Below are 9,366 nucleotides of genomic sequence, written 5' to 3' on the forward strand. Positions count from 1 at the left end.
GAAAATGAAAAAGACAACCTTCACTAGTACTTGTGATAGGGGTGAAGGTTTGTTGGACCTCATACACACAGATGTGTGTGGACCCTTTAGAACCACCACAAGGGATGCTAGTCGCTTCTATGTGACTTTCACTGATGATTATAGTAGATATGGTTATGTCTACTTAATCAAGCATAAGTCAGAAACCTTTGAAAAGTTCAGAAATCTTTCTGATTCCACTTGAGGCATCAACATTATTGGTGCTAGGCTCTTGAAGAGCCAAGTAATCAACCACAATAAAAGGTAAGTCATTCTTCTAGTTTTATATTACAAGTACCCCATGATGCTAGTTAGGATGAGAATCTTGGAAAAATCATATTTGCATGTATAATAGAGAAACATAGATCCAAGGTTTCTAGGATTGCATGCACACCATAGGAGTGTTAGACTACTTAAAACCCATTAGTAACACTAGGAAAAAGTTGTTTTGTTACTTTTGTAAGCATGCATATTTTACATTTATCAAATTCGTGTCAAAGGTTGGAATAAGACCATCTTTTGACACTTCATTCATCCTTCTAAAACCAACATGGCCGAATCTAGCATCCTAAAGCATAGATTCGTCAATTTTAGAAGAAGAAGATAACATAAAAACCAGAACTTTTAACATGTAATAACTTATTAACAATAATCAATGACTTGAACCATATAAACGGATAGAAGGAATGATTTATATCTCCTGTAAATTCTGAGAATACTCCAAGAGAACCACTAGAAAGGAAGAGCTCCAAAGATACCACCAAAAATACTCCAAAAATGATTCAATCTTGACATATTTTTCTCTAGCTTCCATCCCGTACTCCTTATATGTAAGTCACATATAGGAGCTCTCTTAAGTGATATGTAGGCTAGAAATAGGATTTGATGGTTGCAAATATGACGTTAATCCTGGATTGTAGGGTTAGGCTACCTTAAATAAATGATAAATTTCATTCTAAGCCACTAAAGTTTGAGAAAATGAACCCATGACCCATATACGTGACCAATAATAATTTTCTTGCACTTTGGCCCTTCAACGTTAACATATACGGAATTGGCCTAGATAGTGGAATAGGAAGTTCAGCTCATTATAATCAATACATCCTATCATGAAAGGGTCATATACAGTAACATTTTATAGTAAGATAAGTCAGTTTAATAGTCTCGAAACAGTTAAGCAGGTTGGTTTCCAAACAGCTCAACCAACACGTAATTTATGGGTTTTGAGCAAAAGAACATTCCTATGTGCACATGCAAAACCCTAAAGCTTTGGATCTAGGTTTCTCTATTTTACATGAAAATCATCCAAGCTTGTAAACCCTAATCTAGCATACTGTAAAATCGAAATCTACAACTAAAACAAGTTTAGATGATTACCTTTTAATAGTAGCAAGAATCTTCAACTTCAAGAGCTTAGTAAAAAGTTGTAATACCTCTAATGGCCCACAAACACCAAGGCAAGAAAATTATCTTGAAGAGAGGGAATGGAAGCTTAATTTCGGCTCTTAGAACTCTAGGGTTTCTTGGGGTAGCCGAAATATTAAGCCCTGGGGTCCTTTATATAGGTGTGCTGCTACGGTTTCAGTCAAAACCCTAATTGGATAGCTTAGGCCTTAAGCAGTCCAATGGAACCCTCCAGAACAAGGCCTAGGAAGATTTCTAAATGGACTTCCACCTTAAAATTGTCCACCCTATAATCCAAGAGATCCACAACCCAAAATCTAATTATCTTATAATTGCAATTATAGTCCCCTTTGTTCAATTAATCTCTTTTGATCACAAAATCAATTTATTAAATAATTATTGATTAATATTAATTATCTAATATGATTTCTCTTTTAATATATTACTCATATAATATATTAATAAACCATAATATCCTCTCTCTCAATAAATCATCCTGTCAAGTTGCTTTGGTGATGGAAACCCAAAAGGGCCATGCTAGAACCGGGTCAAGTGCGTACCAAATATAGTTATGGACTTAAACACTAATCCAACAGTCTCCCACTTGGATAAGTCTAGTAACTAAATTTGCAAGTATGACTTCAAGATCCGATTAGCAATCGTAGCTCTCATAAGCCGCTGTCGAACTCTGATCTTATTAGTAACATGTCGTTTAGATAAGGGATCGTATAGTCCTCCGTTCTCAAAATATCATGCGGACAATTACATGGAACATAGTTATATTTATTGTCCAGCAGTTTGTTTCTCGATCTCTGATTTGTCTGACATAGAACTTAATTGAACAAATCAATTCAGTTCTAACAGGGCCCGACACATAAGTCAAGCCAAATCATCGAGGGGCCCAACATATCGCTTTTACCCTCTTAGGATAAAAGGAACAAATAAACTTCAACTTATATGCATTTACAATTCACTCATCAAATCATGCACAACAATACGTTTTATAACATCAAGTTACTGATGCAATTACGCATTATCAATGCACAACCAATACACAAACAATAAACCATTTATCTAGGTTTAAAGACTATATGATATTATTGTCTTGCGGTCACTCGTGATAAATTCCATGAAGTGATGCCAGCAAGCGTTGGTTTAATCCAATGCTCAAATCTTATTTCATAAGCACTCATGAACGTTGCAGAAAACTTTAAGTATATCTAGTACACTTAAGACAATCTACAAACCCATCCATGATAGTCTTCATTCATACCTACTTCCAACATATGAACGATTGTGGACCGTTCAAATAATCTTATTATACAGGAAGTCAAAACATGCAAAGTGAAACAATTGGTAAATAATTAACACAAGATAGTAACTTTACTTATACATAATACTCCTTTATTTAAAAATCAAATGTTAATTACAATTTATCTATTACACGTTTCGAAGCTATCTAATCTAAATTAATATCGTCCTTCAGCCGAATGCTCCTAGTGTGCTGCAAGTGCTTAACCCTACTCAAACCCTTTGTAAGGGGATCTGCTGGGTTATCCTCTGACGATACCCTCTTCACTATGAGGAGTCCCTCTTCTACTCAATGTCTAATGAAGTGATATTTCTTGTCGATATCACTACTATAAAAACAGCCTTTACGACGCGCAATGTGTGTTGTAAAACGCTCAGACGACGCCCAAATGCCTATCAAGGAAAGCCCTGTCATAACGAGAGATGACACGCTTTTGCACGTTGTTACCTTACAACGCGCATTTACGACGTGCATTTACAACGCGCAATGCGTGTCAAGGAAGCCCTGTCATAAAGAAGATGACACGCATTTGTGTGTCGTAAAACGACGCACATTTACTACTTGCATTGCGTATCATCAAAGCTCATGTCATAATCAAAGACGACACATATTTTTGTGTGTCATAAAGTTTAAATGTTTAAAAATCATATATATTTTTTTGTAAATTTACTAATTTTCAAATTACATCACACATTTAATGTCTCATAATATAAAATCTTATTTCCTACACAAAAAATAAAATAAATTGCACAAATTATAATGTCATACAAATAATCATTCAGATGTTAAACAAAAATAATACATTACTAACATGGGTTATACATTCCCATAAAACTAACAACTCTCGGTGACCTTGATCTAGATCGAGGTCGACTTGGATCGATGACGACGATTAGATTTTAGATACACAACATGATTACTGACCTATGACCTTGTGCAACCACCACACATTTTAGTGTCTCAAGGGCTAGTATACTTCCTCCTTGCCATCCAATAACTTTCATTAACAATGGAACCACCTGTAATTTATTAAAAAAACAAGGTCAAAACTAAAAACTAAGTATGCCCTTGCTCCTTTTTTCCCCTTAGCATGTTGAACTTAAACAATTCAACGCCCATTATGTATTCAATGGTAAAATGTTAAAAAAACTCACATGGACAATGGGATGGCTCATTCTACCGGAAACTCCTAGAGTAACTTATGATAGCATTCTTGGAGGTGAGACTTTTATAGTTCTATCAAAGCAGCAGAAAGGAAAGACTTTGTGTTTTCATGTAAATCTGATTGTTCATCATGTGATAATTTGTAAGGTGGCTCTTTTAGTAACATTTTCAAAGCAGAAATGGCTAGGATTCTTGTTTGTGGAAGTTGAATTTTTAAATTCTTTAGGAAATGACCAGCTGCTTCACTGAGAATCTTTAATGACAAATTTGGTTCATTTCTAGATGACATAGCCAATAACAAGAGAACCCTATTTGCTATCAACTTATACGTAAATGAAACAATTTTATAAAAAATTAATACATGTTTTGCTGAGTTGAAATAATCATATATTCATGTGTGTGTAGATAGACCAGAATGTTTACCTCCAATGTAAATTAGTTGACTCAAAACTCAGAACTTATCTCGGAAGCCAAAGATACAAAGCTCCCTTGTCAAAAATAACCCTCGATGACAACTAATACCATTCCATAGTAAGCCAAACTTATATCATTCAATTGTTTTCAATAGTTGACCAAGAAAATGATGAAAATATCTTACTTTTTCAATGTAGGATCGCACCATGTTTAAAGGTGGCAACTCTCGACCCAACCCGTAACCCGACACTGAACCAACCCGAAAATAGACGGGTTTGGGTTGAGATTTTTGACCCACCAACCCGTCAATCCGCCAACTCACCAACCCGTTTATTTCATAGGTTGGGTTGGGTTATCTGTTTGGGTTCGCGGGTCAACCCACCAACCCGTATATATATATATATATATATATATATATATATATATATATATATATATATATATATATATATAGGGTTAAGTTCAAAGGAAAACACTATTTAATGTGAGAACGTGAGAACACTATTTTATGTTACTACTCTACTATGAATTTAATATGTATTGTATTGTAGTAATTATAATATGAATATATTCAATTTTATATTGCTATTCTACTATAAAATTTATAAATATATGTAGTAATTTAGTAAATTCTAATGTGAATGTTAACTATGTGGTTGTTCATATATTCGGTGATGAATAATGTCATAAAGTTGTACATACAAAATTTTAGTGTGAATATTAATGTCTGATTGTTTATATATTTGTTGATAAATAATGTAATATCGTAGTATATACAAAATTCATAGTAGAATATTAACATAAAGTAGTGTTATCACGTTCTCACATTAAAAAGTTTTCTCATTTTAACTTAACCCTATATATATATATATATATATATATATATATATATATATATATATATATATATATATATATATATGTTACATTTAAAAAATGATATATTTAATTATTTTTGAAATTTGATTTCCATTCGTATTCGTAATATTCTGTATCATTGTATTCCTTTCGTATTCGTATGTGACTGATTTGCATTTGCGGTTCGTTAATCTGAAAAAGAAAAAATACAGGTCGTTATTTACACGAGTTACGAACGAAGAACATATCCACTTTCTATGAATGTTTTCATTTTTCATTTTTATTTGGTTGTTATTAACTTTATGAATTTTTGTTGAAAACTTTTTTTTATCTTAATTACATTAATCATTTTATGAATTTAAGTTGAAAAAAACTCATTTTTTAAAATGTGTTGCTTATTTATTAAACATGTTATATGGGTTAGGTTTGACCCAGTAACTTGTGAACCCGCGAACTCATATACTTAAACGGGTTATATGGGTTGGGTTAGGTTGAGGTTACCAACCCACCAAACTGTGACCCGCCAACCCACCAACCCATATTTTATATGGGTTGGGTTGAGTTTATGTTTTCTGACCTGCCAACCCGAACCCAACCCATTTGCCAGGCCAAACCATGTTTTCAATATCTGCCATGATGCTCTCTGACTGGCCCTTAAGAATCACAGAAGTGTGAGATGAGGGAAAAGTTAATGGACACATGAAGTTATATAATCTTGAAAAAAAATAAGAATAATAATTTAAGATGGTAAACTCACCAACAGCGCAAGATCGACCAGGGTCAAGTTGGTTAACTGTTAATAAGTAAAGAAATTAAATTTAATAATACTATAACTAAAAATTCAAATATCTCACCATTAGAATAATAGATACTGAGATATATAGCAACTAATGAAATCTATTTGCTTCATCCTATCTCACGATCAGTCTCATCATAGATTTTCTTCCTCACAGTAGCTGCACAAGAAAAACAATGAAGATATGTTTATTGATTATACGAATCTTCAAGAATGTATGCCCTGAGAAAGTAGTGACATGACTTTCTGCAGTTTGACCAAACTATGGGGATTTAAATTTACTTACCAATGCCCAAAATCGGAAGTAACGCCATATGAGAAAATTTTTAAGCCATATGAAGTTTAGGACCTGTATGTGAAGAGGGGTTTTGGTTTTGGAATGTGTATTCTTCTACGGGTGTGTCGGTGTCCACGTCAGCATTGGGTGGATGAGCTGAAGGATTGTACTCGCAACATGACTTGAAGGATTGTACTCTCAACATGACTTGAAGCATTGAGGTTCTGTTTGTTTGTTGTTCCAAAAAAATCCTTTATTCTTAATGGGAGTAATTCAAACGGGACATCTAATGTAGCCTGTTTGAGAAATGAGAATAACATCGATTAGGAAGTATAATAAGGGTATTTTTTCTTTTAATGTTTTACAAAGATAAATTCTTACAAGGATAATCAAAGATGAGGAGATGAATATAGACACAGCCTGTTCAACAAAAGAGCTCGAAAGGTGAGAGGACTTTAAGACTGAGGGTATTTCATTCGTTTTAGGTTTTTCCTTTTCTTCTTCATCAACTTGATTGTATGTTTCCAATGCCCACAAATCAATTCTTGGCATGAATATCATGCATGAACCAACACCAGCACATCTCACTGCAAAATAATTTATCATCATTAAAAGTTTACAAAAAAAAAAATGAAAATTACCAAAAATTTGGGAAAGCCCCTTAAGCATGTCTGTAAGTCCCAAAACAATGAATCCAACAGTAATCAAACAAAGACCAACCAATCTAGTAAGAACGTATTAGAAGAACATAATCAATCCCAGCATGCATACATTATATTAATCAAATAAACGTCTGATACAACTTGGGGACCGTAAACTATAAAGACTCACTGATTCGCCAACCATTCCTCACCCACCTAACGTCTATTTATATGTAAATGGGGAACATGGGCTGTAAATGGGTTTATGGTCATAGATGGGTTTACGGCCGTAAACCTGTTTGCGGCCTTAAACACAATCGTAGACATAAATACAGCCGTAAACACCATGTTGTTTACGGTCCTAGACTGAAAAATATATTCTCCTTGAAAAGTAAAGTATAAACCATATTTTTTGACCCAACAATGCCCCCATTTCCTTCTTGCAACATGGTAGCCACATCAACCTTCTGAATCATAGAATTTCTGACAAAACACCGAAGAACACAAGAAGCAAGATGCCTTTGTCCACTTCCAGGATTTCCAGATATCAACACACGAAACTGACACCCTTTCACATGAAATATTCTTGTCACCATCCACTAGCAAATACCGATACCCTTTCACATGATAAGCATTCTTACCTGCCAGATAGATAAATAAAAAAATAAAAATAACAATCCATTCTTAATGGACAAGGGTATATAGGAAACAGGCATTTTCAAGAAGTTGTTGCTTCAACATGGAGATCCCTTCTTCTCCATTAAGCATAGCAAAAACCTCAAACAAGTTAAATAATTTAGTTTCAAGGATAATAAATGGATAAACAAATGATTTTACCAATTCTCCCTGTAAGAAGTGTTTCTCTTGAGTAGCCATCTTTTTTCTTCTTTTAAATGTAAAATAGTTGCTTTAGCCTGAGGAAATAAACACAACACTTTTTTTTTAAAAACTGACCTCGGTAAGATTTGACTCAATCCGACCAACATCAACATAAAAAACTCGAGATGCTCTATGCCTGAATCTACTAGGATACTGTCTCCCTGAGAAAAGAGAAGCAATTCGTAAAATGCCCTCTTGTCCTAAATAAAGTGCACATAATACATGACAATGGATACCCACATAGGTTCTTATTCAGTGAGATAAAAGCAATTCACAATCCTGTAACACAATAAAAAAATAAGTAAGCATCAACAATTGTAAATAACTACAATTTATGTTGCAATTTCTCTTGAAAATAGAAATAATTAGCGATGATAGAGGAAATAGAAGTCAACTAGAGCCACAAAAGATAGAAAAATGTACCTCATCCAACAACTTCTTAAAAAGCTTAAGAGCTTTGCCAGGGGAAAGAACCCATTTTCTACTTACCATGGTTTGTAGTCATCTTCATTGGATCTTTCTCATTGTTCCCTTTTGAAAGATACAAAGCAATCAATTTGTAGCACCAATTTTACCTTGAACCTCCGATTTCGGATCATCAACATGTGAATGGTTCAAAAGCGCTAGTTAGAAATTATGAGGATATGGCAGAAATAGAACTACGACATGGGAATGAGGGAGAAAACGAACTCCCATGGGTTTCATTTTGAAAAACAGGTTTGTTGGAATGTTGGAGAAATCAAACTAGGTTTTAGGGAGAAAATTTTGAGCTGATAACCTAAATAGTGAAGAGTGAATTTGGAATTAGGAAAAGTCGTACCATTTAGGGGAGAAATCAAACTAGTTTCTTCCTTATTTTGGGAGGACGGGCTTGAAGAGATCGAGAAAAAAAAATGATTTTATGACGAGGAGGATGGACGCGGGGAGGTGATCATATGCTCACTGGAGAAGAAGTAAGCCTAAAGTGAGATCGCCAATTGTTGTAGAGGCCTGGGAGAATCGATCCAGAATCGGAGAGCGTTTTGAATTTTCTTGAAAAAGCCCTAGGTAGAATAAATTGGTTCTTGAATTAGTGAATGAAGGGAAATACAGAGGAGAGATCGAAGAAGCGGGCACTTCAAACTTTTAGAATTTCAGCCTTTAAAAACGCGCGTTTGATAAAAAAAATATAAAGCGACATTTCTAGAGGACACGCATTTAAAACAAGTGCCCTCCGTGTTTGCATATTTTTTTGTTGGACATTAATTTTAAGGCACGCAAAAATGCGTGACCTCTATCCTTCAAAATTTGGAAGGCTGACATTATTTTTAAGGTTACACAAAAATGTGTATCGTAAATCAGCGAGTGACATTATTCATTATTCGCGCGTCATTAAAGGGTATTTTTTTTGTAGTGTATGTCTGGATCTGCCACGATCCCTTGATTCCTTGGTTAAGGCAACCGCATCTTCATTATCACAAAAAAATTTCATAGGCTCCTTTACGGCTGGTACAACTCAAAGGTCTCCGATGAAGTTCTTCAACCATATTGCCTCCTTTGACGCTTCGCTCGCTGCTATGTACACTATTCGCACGTTGAATCAGCTATGGTTTCCTGTTTGGAA

The sequence above is a fragment of the Lactuca sativa genome, chromosome 1, assembly GCF_002870075.4.
Source record: "Lactuca sativa cultivar Salinas chromosome 1, Lsat_Salinas_v11, whole genome shotgun sequence".
NCBI classification, from domain to species: Eukaryota; Viridiplantae; Streptophyta; class Magnoliopsida; order Asterales; family Asteraceae; genus Lactuca; species Lactuca sativa.